Here is an 11597-nt window from a genome sequence, read left to right on the forward strand (position 1 = left end):
GAGCCGGGGCTGTTTCATCTATTTATCGTTTATATCTTCATATATAAATAGTGATTTCATGCAAACAAGTGTTTATGACTAACATCTTTTTTCTCTATATGGTTTTTGCACGTGGTTCTGCTTTATAACGGTTATAGACTGTATGTAAATGTTTGTATAGGTTATTATATTTCAGTATTTTATTTTACATTTGGTTTATTGGGTTGTTGATATGATATGATTTTTTAAAATGCTTCTGAATGATCAAAAATCTAAGATTTACTTTTGGAATAAAGATATTGAAATGAAACCAGATTTAAAAGTCGCGGTTTCTGGTTTCTTACAGAAAATAAAACTTCAATGACTCAATCACAGACTGAAAAGACTTACATCAGGTTTTAGAAGCTTTTTATATGTTTCTGTGTAAAATATGAATCTGCAAAGAAACTTTACAAATAGCAGAATATGAAATTACTCAGTTACACTAAACCATTTGGCAACAACACACAATTGTAGAAAACACCATCAGAACTTATCTTTTCTCTACAGCAATGATTTCTATGGCAGTTATTTACAATTCAGAAAATCTAAAAATGTCTTAAATTAAAATACGCTACTTATATTTCTTTATAAATGTGATTATAAGTTGTAAATATATTTATTTTCCATTTTTCCCTTGAAAGCATTTTGCCTGATAATTGAACAGTGAGTAGTTTTGGAGCCGTGAGACTGAGATGACTCAGTTTCACACTGAAGAAGAAAACAGGAGTTTTACATGTTTTACAAAATAAAAGACCAAACAGTAGAAATTGAATTCATTGATGACATCATGCAGCACTACTATGCATCGCAGTACTCGAGTAAATGTACTCAGTTACTCTCACAGAGGCTCCTGCTCATGCATATTGAATCTGAATGTGCTGCTTCCTGTTTGTCTCTTTTATTGTCCCCTGTCTCAGTGTCTCCTGCCCCCCCTCCTCCAGGCAGCCGGCCGAGCAGCTGAGAGGAGACGTAGATTTATCTCTTACTTTCTAAATGTGTTCCCGCCCGTGCCCCCACCTGCCCGCCGGCCTGCCCCCCCCCCCCGCCTGTCGCCCGCCCGCCTGTCTGGATGTTGGATTTGCTCTTTGACTGTGACCTTATACCCGGCGAGCCACAGGAGCGAGTGTGACTGCTGGACCCTCTGTCCTGTCGTGCAGAGTCGTGTCTTCCTGCCGTCAGGGGCCCGGGCTCCGGCCTGGCCCCCCCCACTTACCACCCCCCCCCTCCCCTCCACCGTGTGCACTTATTGGATTCCCCTCTTCACCGTGCACTCTGATAAGGGCATCTGTCAAGCGGATGAACAATCAGAGTTAAAAAGGTGTGTGATGCACGCTTGGACGGATCTTACTTCCTGCGGAGGCCGAGCGGATGCTGGGTGGAGGCGCGGGGGCGAGTCGGACGACCACAGGACTCTAGCGATGGATTAGCATCGCCCCGCGGACGCTCTGCACATCGGGGGGGGGGGGGACGCTTGTCGCTGTCGAGGATGATGGCTTCCGCTCAGCTACGCGTATTCTCAAGCAATAACATCGACATCTGTATTATCAACCCAAGAATACCCGTGGTCGAGACGGGAGCAAACAGTCACGCCACCTCACCCCCCCTCCACCGTCTCTCCATCTCTCTCTCCTGTCCTTCTGGCTTCTCGACCCCCCCCCCCTTGTTTCTGTGCTCGACGGCGGACGGCAGGAGAGAGCTGGAGGGAAGGGTGGCGATTTCACGAGCTGCTGAAACTGTCTGGTTCCTGCGAGAGAAGAGTAAAGAGGGAAGAGGAGAAGGTGGATCAATGACCAGGGCCACAGCTGATCATGTATTTCACTATTGATTCATCGGCTAATTGTTTTTTTTCCATTAAACGATGAATCGTCTAAAAAATATGAAACAATTCAACAAAGATTTCCTGAAGTCCGATGTCTTCTTATTTCTTGTTTTATTTGAGACGAGTTCACCCAATGAGAATCTGTTTCCAGAGACATGTGACAAAGAAAACTGGAACCAGGAACCGTCCACAACCCCCCCCCCCCCCCCCCCCCCACATAAACTGAAGTCACATTTGCAATCGTTAAAACACCGTAAATCATTTGTGAGCTGGTTTCATGCGTCCGAGCCGAGTGCTTTGTTCCAGACGCTTCGTCCTCCATTGTCTGGAAATCCTCACTAATTGGTGTAAATATTTCTTTTTAATGGCGTCAAACACACAATGCGACAAGGAGGCTGCTGTTGTTTCCAGCGTCGTAAATATTCTCCACTCACTATTTCCTCTGCCACACCGACTGTATCTGCAGCAGCAGGCGAGCGAGGAGAGAGAGGAGAGAGAGGGAGGGAGAGAGAGAGGGAGAGAGGGAGAGAGAGAGGGAATGTGATGGACTGCCGTGCTTACATGAATAGTCATTTTGTCACTGTGCGCTAGGGTGCAATAAAGTTTTGTCTTCTCTTTTTTGCCCCTTAATGCCTGGAACCCCTGACTGAGTGTAATAAGGAAGTGGGAGATGTGAGCTCTGCCTTCCCGGTGCCGGTGTTTATCAGCGAGTGACACAGTCGCACGCACACATCTGAGGGGGGTGAGGGGGTGAGGGCTGCCCCCCCGCAGAGCTGCAACACATGAGAGGAGTCGGGAGGAAGGGAAGGAGGAGAAAAGACGAGGGAGGGAGGATGTAGTGTAATTTCAGGAGATGAGAGAGGAGAAATGGATGGATTGTTTGTGTGAGAGAGAGAGAGAGAGGAGGAGAGGAGGGGAGGAGGGGAGGAGGGGGGGTATCAGCTGGGTTCGGACTGTCATTCTACGACGTGATTGGCTGTGTCAGGAGGAGATAAGCAGTCTTCACATCCCTCATGCCCTCGCATCTTCAAGGCCCCGGAATCAAACGGCGGAGCACACGGCGGCGCGCTCCTCCGCTCTGAGAGGAGCCGACATGAAAGCACTGATTCCTGCTATTATTCTAAACACCTCTGCATGTGAAATACCACACTCCTGTCAGCGGCTGGGGAGGAGGGGCGGAGAGGAGGATGAAGCAAAAGGCGCAAAGACGGAAAAAAGGCCTCGGCTTGAAAGAGGTTGGGCTTCTTCACAGGAGGCCTGAGGCTGATAGGACCCTCGTGGTCCCCCCCCCCCCGGGATCTCAAATCCCTGCGTCTTTACAACTCTCTCTTCCTCCTCCTCTTCACCATAAGCCTGCACATTAAACAGCATTAGGCCGGGAGATGGAGCGAGGGAAGAGCGACTCCCCCAGCGCCTCAGCTCCTGAGGGACTGAACATCTGAGCTCTGAACTGTCCTGGAGGTCCGGCCGGCCGCTCTCCTCCGACTCAGTCGCTTCCCGTGAGCCATCCTGCAGAAAGCCCCAAACTAATCCTTCAACCATTACTATAAGCTCTGACACTCTCGTATAGATCTGCAGGATTATAGAATAGGTGCGTATTATAAAGTATTACAAGGAATTATGTTTTTTTCCCCCCTAAGTAGCAGCTTAAATCCTGTCTGACGATGGGAAGGTTCAGTGGAAAGACTTTGAAACATTTATTCTATGGACACGAGCGCAGGGAGGAGGACGGTGTAAAGATTCAGATCACAGCCGCTCTGTAAACCCACAGCTTGGACGCACACACTGAGGATTGATCGTGCAGATCTGAGTGCACGTCGGGATGAGAGTAAGTGTTGTAATGTTTAGACCCGGTGAGGATAGAACACACACACACACACACACACACACCCAGCAGCTCGTCTAAAACAGACAGACTGTCTGCGAGGCTGCACAGGCATCACCGCCGATCTCTGGTGTGCTCCCAAACAGCTCCCCACTATGCGCCGCATTAATTATTCAACATATTTATCTATGCAATTTGACGGCCTCTCCCCTCGAAAGCTCTGAACAAATTGCAGGAGCAGCTAATATTGCTTCTGGGTCCGGGGCTGGAATCAGCACGCTGGCAAACCCCCGAGCACAAGAGGCTGCAAACAATCACTCCACACTTTGCTCTTATATCTATATTTTCTTAATCTGTCGGTGCTGAACGCAGCCTGTGAACTCGTGCACCCCCGCTCGCAGCCCTGCATTCTGAAGGTGGGACTTTCTTTTATGAGAGAGACAATGGTGCTAAATGTGCACGTGAGACCTGTGGAGCTTTTACAACACCAACAAATCTCAGCATCCCTTCCCCCTCGCTGCTACAGAAGTACACAAATGCACAAATACATGTGCACGCTCACGTGCACCACAGCTCCCTCCCCTCCTCGTTCCTTTCTTTCTCTTCCTTTCCACCAAACCGGCATTTAGCATGACACACGCCGAGGAGCAGGGGTAGCCAATTATCAAACAGATGTCAATGTATGCGTTACAATACTAAGGGGAGACCAATTACCACACAGATGTTTTGTTTTCCTCCTCTCACTCCTTTCTTTTACCCAGCATCCTCTCTGCTCAAGACCCTCTGAGGACGGTCCAGTCCCTCCCCCGCTCCACCCGACACAACACCCTCTGCCAGTCACACTAACTGAGGAGCACACACGTGCACGCAAAACGCACACACGGACACACACAGCCTTTAGCGAGCCAAACGGAGGGAAGCATGTGGATGTCAATCAACAGGGTGGAGGGGAGGGCGGGGGGGAGGGGGGCAGGAAGGGAGGGATTGGGAAGGGAGTGGGGTGTGTGTGTATGTGTGTGTCTGTGTGTGCATGCATGTGAGTGTGTGTGTGTCTGGGGTGGTTAGTGAATAGCAGGAGGAGTATAGGGCCACGGATCAGAACCAAGGACAGTTCCCAGTGGAGCGATGTGTGTTGCATCGTTACTAAATGGAGCCCCCCCCCCCCCGCACACACACACACAAACACACACACACACACACACACACACACACACACACACACACACACACACACCACATACATACATTTGCAGGTGTATTGACCACAAATCAAACATATTGAAGAACACACAAAAAATACATGTGCAACCATACATATCAAATGAACACCCCCCCCCACACACACACACACACATACACAAAGACACACACAAAGGCTCATTGTACATACCACTAAGTACAATTTAGTAATCAACTGTTCATTTCCCCTCTTCATCCATCTCTTCTAATGGATTCCCAAGGCTTCAACCAGTCTTTTTCTCCCTCCTCATCCTCCTCCTCCTCCTCCCTTCTTCGCCTCCCCCCCCCTCTCCTCCTTACAGGGGGGGGGGGGGGGGGGGAGGAGGAGGAGGAGGAGAGAGCCTAAAAGACAGAGAGCTCGCTCAGGGCTGAGCCCACATGAAACCGAGGAGATGGAACTTTATGTCTCTCTCTGCTGCTTGATCAATAGGAATTTAATGGACAAGGATTGAGTTCAGGGAGTTCATGCTTGCCAACGTGCCTGAGGGGCTGAGCACATGCACACTGAGAGGCAGGCGGGGGGGGCTCACGTACACACACACACACACAAACTCAAATTGATGTTTTTTCTCTGTGACACACACACACACACACATGCACTCTCTCTCTCACACGCAAGCACCCAATTGAATTGCAAATGCTATAAATCCAATTGATTATAGGCTATGGGCGATTTTTGCTTTGATACAGATTGAAATATTCACAGATTATTGAATTACACAACTCACAGGAGGGCTGCCGGCGGATCTATAGGAGAAAGCCTGAATATTTCATTGAAGAGAGCTGAAACCAATCAATTGGAGAGGACATCACATTATGGGCTGCACCTTGTGTGAGAGCCGCTCCTGCACACGAGGAGTTTGAAAGTGCAGAGATACTGACACACAGCAGACTGCTGGGGAACATGAAAGAGAATGTCCAACGAAGGCCCGAGAGCCTGGAGAACATGTTCTCCCACAAATACAACTGTGCCGAGATGCCACAAAGGTGCAAATACTCCGAATACACAACTATCAACAGCCCCACATCCACCTCCTCCTCCTCCTCCACTTCTGAAGTGTTTCTCATCTTCATCGAAAAAAGCAGCATTCTGCAGCAGAGCACAGTTTCACTTTGAACAAAGTCTGTGTGAAATGTAGAGCAACAAGCGAAGTCACGTCCAACTCTCTCATCTCATAAGTGCTGCGGCGAGGAACGAGGGAACAAAGAGGGAAAGACAGAAAGAAAGAAAGAGACAAAGCTGCAGAGCAAAGTGGGGAATGAGCAGGCGAGGACAGGAGAGGAGGAGGAAACGATGAAGAGAGAGAATAAAGAAGAGCAGGAGGAATAAAGGTGTGATGAGGTTGTGCCACTGTCGGCTTTGTGATGCGCTCCTCTCCTCCGCCCCGTCATCGCTCCTCTTCCTCTTCCTCTTTCTTTTTCTCGCTTGGTTTTTCTTTGACGATAAACCTCTGAATGACAGAACTGACATCTTCTCCTTTTCTCTGCACACAGCTCTGAAGCCATATTGAGCTCAGATTTCTGCGTGACTTAACGCTGCTGCATTAATTCTATTACACAGCGTTTAAGTCAGACGGATTAGGAGGAGAAAGGAGCAGCAGCAGCAGCAGCACCTCCTCCCGGGGATTTACTCCAATACTCACCCCATTGTTGGAAGTCTGTCAATTCCTCCTCAAGTCGACGGCAGTGTATTTGGCAATATCTGGAAATCACACTGAGGTGGTGGTGGTGGTGGTGGGGGGGGGAAACGCCCCCTCTCTCTCTCATTCTCTCTCTCTTTTTGCTCTGTCTCCCTCCACCAGCAGAAAGCCTCTCCCATGTAGAGGGGAAAAAGGAAGGTAGAGAAAAAAGAGGAGGGGAAAAAAGATCCGAGAGGCAGAGTCTCTGCAGCCTTCATCCTCCACCTCAGATCCTGGAATCTGTGGCTCTGCTTCTGCCCTGCACTCTCTCTCTCTCTCTCTCTCTCTCTCTCTCTGACACACACACTCTCTCTCTCTCTCTCTCTCTGCTGTCCTCCCATTGTTGCGAATCAAGCGTGGTCAAAGGGGCGCGGCGGAGGCGACTCAATGATTCAGGATTCAAGCGAGAAGAGAAGAGGCAGCTCTAGCTTCTCTCTCTCTCTCTCTCTCTCTCTTTCCCACACACACACACACACAAACACAACCCTGCGCTTGCACTCGAATACACCCTGCTTGTGCTCAGACTGTGCACTGGACAGATTTCCTGCATGCGCTCCAGCTCCAGCTCTTCTCCTCACACTCCTGATGGTGAGCGACTCATTAGGCTCAAGTCAGATAAATAAATCAATCAAGATAAATCAGGGAGGGAGTCTCCGTGTGAAACATCTCTTTGGTGAACGGACTCTTCGTGTGGCCTCGGCTTTCTCCTCTGGCTCAGGGTCTTAATTCCATTAGGCCCTTAATAAGCACATTAAACAATAGTCTCTAACTAAGGCTTGGAAATTATTCAAATGTAACCTTCACCAAAGTCTTCAAATGATAAACCTGCTCACCAGGAGACTCTCATTAGGCCTTGGCAGGCTGCCTGGAGAGATCTGCTCTGGAGCCGTTTGCCCTGAACTCGGCCGCGCTGCACGCTCTGCTAATTAACTTTTCAAAATTACAGATGGTCCTGCATTTAAATTCTGGGCGGAATGATCGACATTTCACGTTATTAATTCCGGGCCCCGCCTCTGGAATCATCATTGTGCGTAAAATTGGTCCCATCAAGCCTTCTTCTTTTCCTCCTCTTCTCCCTTTAAAATGGTCTTTTTTCAACAGTGGTGCATTGTGGGAGCTGATGGACGGCCGGGAAGTGCATCACTGCCTCGTGCACAAGTGAAGGAGGCCTCAGCGCCTGCCTGCTCAAGATGTGTGTGTGTGCACCGTGGCCCAGTGGGAGCGCCGCGGCTCCTGACAGCGACTTCTCAGTGGCTCTATATCCAAACTAATCCAATCCCATGGGATTTCCCAGCCGGTGAATTTCCTCAGCGAGGGACGACTGGCAGCTTCAGCTGGATCTCTGCTTCCCAAATCTCTCCAAACCTCGCCTCATCCACCGGGGATTACACAGCTCAGCTCCCCGGGGGTGGTGGCAGTGCAGAGGGAGATACTCCACCAGTAGAGGTGGTGCTGGTGGTGCTGGTGGTGCTGGTGGTGCTGGTGGTGCCTAACAGCTCGGTCGAGCTGACGAGGTGGACACATCGTGGGACCGGGTTCGGGATTTGCTTTATATCTCAGAATGAGGCGGAAAACACACACACACACACACACACACACACACACACACACACACAGACACACACACCATATCTGACCATCTATCACTGCAGTCGATACGGCTCAGGAAACGCACAAGAAACGCACAGGAAACGTACAGGAAACACACAGGAAACACACAGGTACACACAAAGGAAACATACAGAAAACACACAGGAAACGTACAGGAAACACACAGGAAACACACAGGAAACACACAGGAAACGTACAGGAAACACACAGGAAACACACAGGTACACACACAGGAAACACACAGGAAACACACAGGAAACACACAGGAAACACACAGGTACACACACAGGAAACACACAGGTACACACACAGGAAACATACAGGAAACACACAGGAAACGCACAGGAAACACACAGGTACACACACAGGAAACATACAGGAAACGCACAGGAAACACACAAGAACACACAGGAAACACACAGGAAATAGACAGTAGACACACAGGAAACACACAGGAAACACACAGGTACACACACAGGAAACATACAGGAAACACACAGGAACACACAGGAAACGCACAGGAAACATACAGAAAACACACAGGAAACACACAGGTAAACACACAGGAACACACAGGAAACACACAGGAAACACACAGGAACACACAGGAAACAGACAGGAAACAGACAGGGAACACACAGGAAACACACAGGTAAACGCACAGGAACACACAGGAAACACACAGGAAACAGACAGGAAACATACAGGAAACACACAGGAACACACTGGAAACGCACAGGAAACATACAGAAAACACACAGGAAACACACAGGTAAACACACAGGAACACACAGGAAACATACAGGAAACATACAGGAAACACACAGGAAACACACAGGTAAACACACAGGAAACATACAGGAACACACAGGAAACACACAGGAAACACACAGGTAAACACACAGGAAACACACAGGAAACACACAGGAAACACAGAGGAAACACACAGGAAACACACAGGTAAACACACAGGAAACATACAGGAACACACAGAAAACACACAGGAAACACACAGGTAAACACACAGGAACACACAGGAAACATACAGGAAACATACAGGAAACACACAGGAAACACACAGGTAAACACACAGGAAACATACAGGAATACACAGGAAACACACAGGAAACGCACATGTTGTGAGTCGTCTCCCATCTGATTGTCCAGCGACGCCTCCCTCACCGCTGAGGTCATCTCTGAGCCAAGATGGCTCCCGGTGTTGATCCGGAGGTTCTGGTTTCAGTCGGGGACCCAGAGCTCGGACGCCGGAGTGGTACGGTTGCTTCCCGGCTGCCTCGGCTCTTTGCTTCTCTAATTTCTCTTCTTCCGTCCTCCCTCCGTCGCTCCCCCTCTTTTGCAGTCTGCTCAGATCCCTGTGGTACGAGCACATATCTCATTCCCTCTCCTCCTCTCCCTCGCCCTCGCTCCCTCAAGATTGCTGCTTTATTAAACAGACTCTCCCTATCTTTCATTTGCCACTCTCCCCACCGTGCTCCCCACTCTCAGACAGTGGTTTTTATTTATTCTCTCTCTCTCTCTCTCTCTCCCCCCCCCCCCCCCCCCTCTCAACACACACATCACACTGGCTTTGCATACATCAGTGCATTGCTCAGCAGCCGAATCCACACATACTTCTCCACCGTATTCTAGATTCTCCTGATATGGAAGGAAAGAGAGAGATTCAGGTTTCTCTATATGTTCAGTTCTCTCTTCTTCTTCTCACCTCCTCCTTTCTCTTTGTTCACTCTCTACGTGGCTCCCGCCCTATGTGCTCCCTCCATCCCTCTCTCTCTCTCTCTCTCTCTCAGACCCAGGGCAGCTATATTTAGCGGCAGGTTAACTGCTCCTGTCAAAGGTCTGATTTGTATTCTCTGCATGCGAGTCGGACTCGGGCCTCGTAGCAACACAAACAAAAGGCCCTAGTTTGAATATGCACTGAGCCCACTGGCTTAGGAATCAAAGCCTCCTCTCTGCCCTGCTGCCAGTGGCGCCACCTGCTATGGTAGGGAGGGGGGGGAGGAGGTGCTGGTGGTAGGGTAGGTGTGGGGGGTGGGTCATGGGGACTCAAAGTCAAGCTCGATTCACTGCCAACACACACATCCACGCAGGGAGGAGCTCAACGGCGCCACTCACTCTGAATGTGCAATGTTTGAGAGAGCGACTTTAAAACAGAGACGGAGACGAGGACGGGGGCGCGTCCCTCGTCCGTCCTCTCTGGAAGACGAGGACACCGGATGGCAGGAGGGAGGGACAGGACGGGCACACAGAGAAGGAGACAAACTGAGAATAGAAAAATCTCCCTTTTCCTCAAAGTCCGCCCCGGGCACCAAGTGACAGAGGAGATTAAAGCGAAAGGCACATACATTATACGCAGGCGTACATATGAGGACACATGGGGAGTCCGGGGAGGTGTGATGCTCCCTGCTGCTTTCCCCTCGCCTCCGCTGCCTGGGCTCATCTGGTCCGGCAGCCGGCTGTGGGTGACTGGCAGCGTGCTACATCACAGATACACTCTGACCAGAGGCTCTCCACGGATTCCACATACCAGAGCACAGAACAGCCTCTACTGACTGTGCTCTACATCCACACCACTACTTTTAAAGGCCATTTTATACCCCGGTCCAGACTCTGTATGAGATGTAATCCCTGTCCATAAAAACCACATCCTCCAAATGCAGCTCCTGAATGGAGACACATTGCTTTTTGTTCTTTTAGTATTTTAGGATGGGAACCAACCAGGAAGCAGGTTCTCCAGGATGATGAGTTTGTCTCAAGCCCGACCCAGAGCAGGACAGAGATGCTCAGTGACTCTCCACAGATACTTAGCAATGCTAATGATTGCATTTTATAACGGAGCAGAGAAAAAAACCCACTATTTAATTTATTCCTGGCACTTTCCCTCTAATTTTGGTTTTGTTCCAATCTGTGAGTATTGCTCATCATTCAGCCACAGGCACAAGGCTCTGGCACGAGGAGACCTGCTGCTGGTGGGAGGGTTTTCACTCAGTCCTGCATTCAGACGGTGAAACGCTGGATTTAAGAATGTGTTGTGTATCGGAACAAAAAAATTATTATGAATGAAAGTCTCGACATATTCAGAACGGAGCTACACCTAAGAACATGTAATGAATTCATCTCCTGGTCAACACATGTTCAGATGTAATTTCAAATGAGCTGAGATACACTTTGTATTTATTTTTCGATTTTCTTATATAGCTTTGAAAACTATAAATTATCTGCTAAATAAATCAACTGGGTTAAAGAGTCCCCATAAACGCTGTATGACAGAATGAATCTGGGAATATATGAGTCCAATAAGGAACGTGAGAGTTTCTGTTTCACTGGGGAAATAAAGCTTCTGGTCCAGTGAGAGAAAGGAATCATTTTAATGTTATAGAACAGT

The 11597-nt window shown here is 49.1% G+C and overlaps 1 protein-coding gene across 1 annotated transcript in view; it reads right to left on the bottom strand.

Annotated features, from left to right (window-relative positions):
• The window catches only part of plppr2a (phospholipid phosphatase related 2a), a 45593-nt gene that overhangs the window by 12235 nt on the left and 21761 nt on the right, over positions 1-11597 (bottom strand). The gene's annotated exons all lie outside the window — the stretch shown is intronic.

This window comes from Platichthys flesus, chromosome 16 (assembly GCF_949316205.1).
Source record: "Platichthys flesus chromosome 16, fPlaFle2.1, whole genome shotgun sequence".
Classification (NCBI taxonomy): Eukaryota; Metazoa; Chordata; class Actinopteri; order Pleuronectiformes; family Pleuronectidae; genus Platichthys; species Platichthys flesus.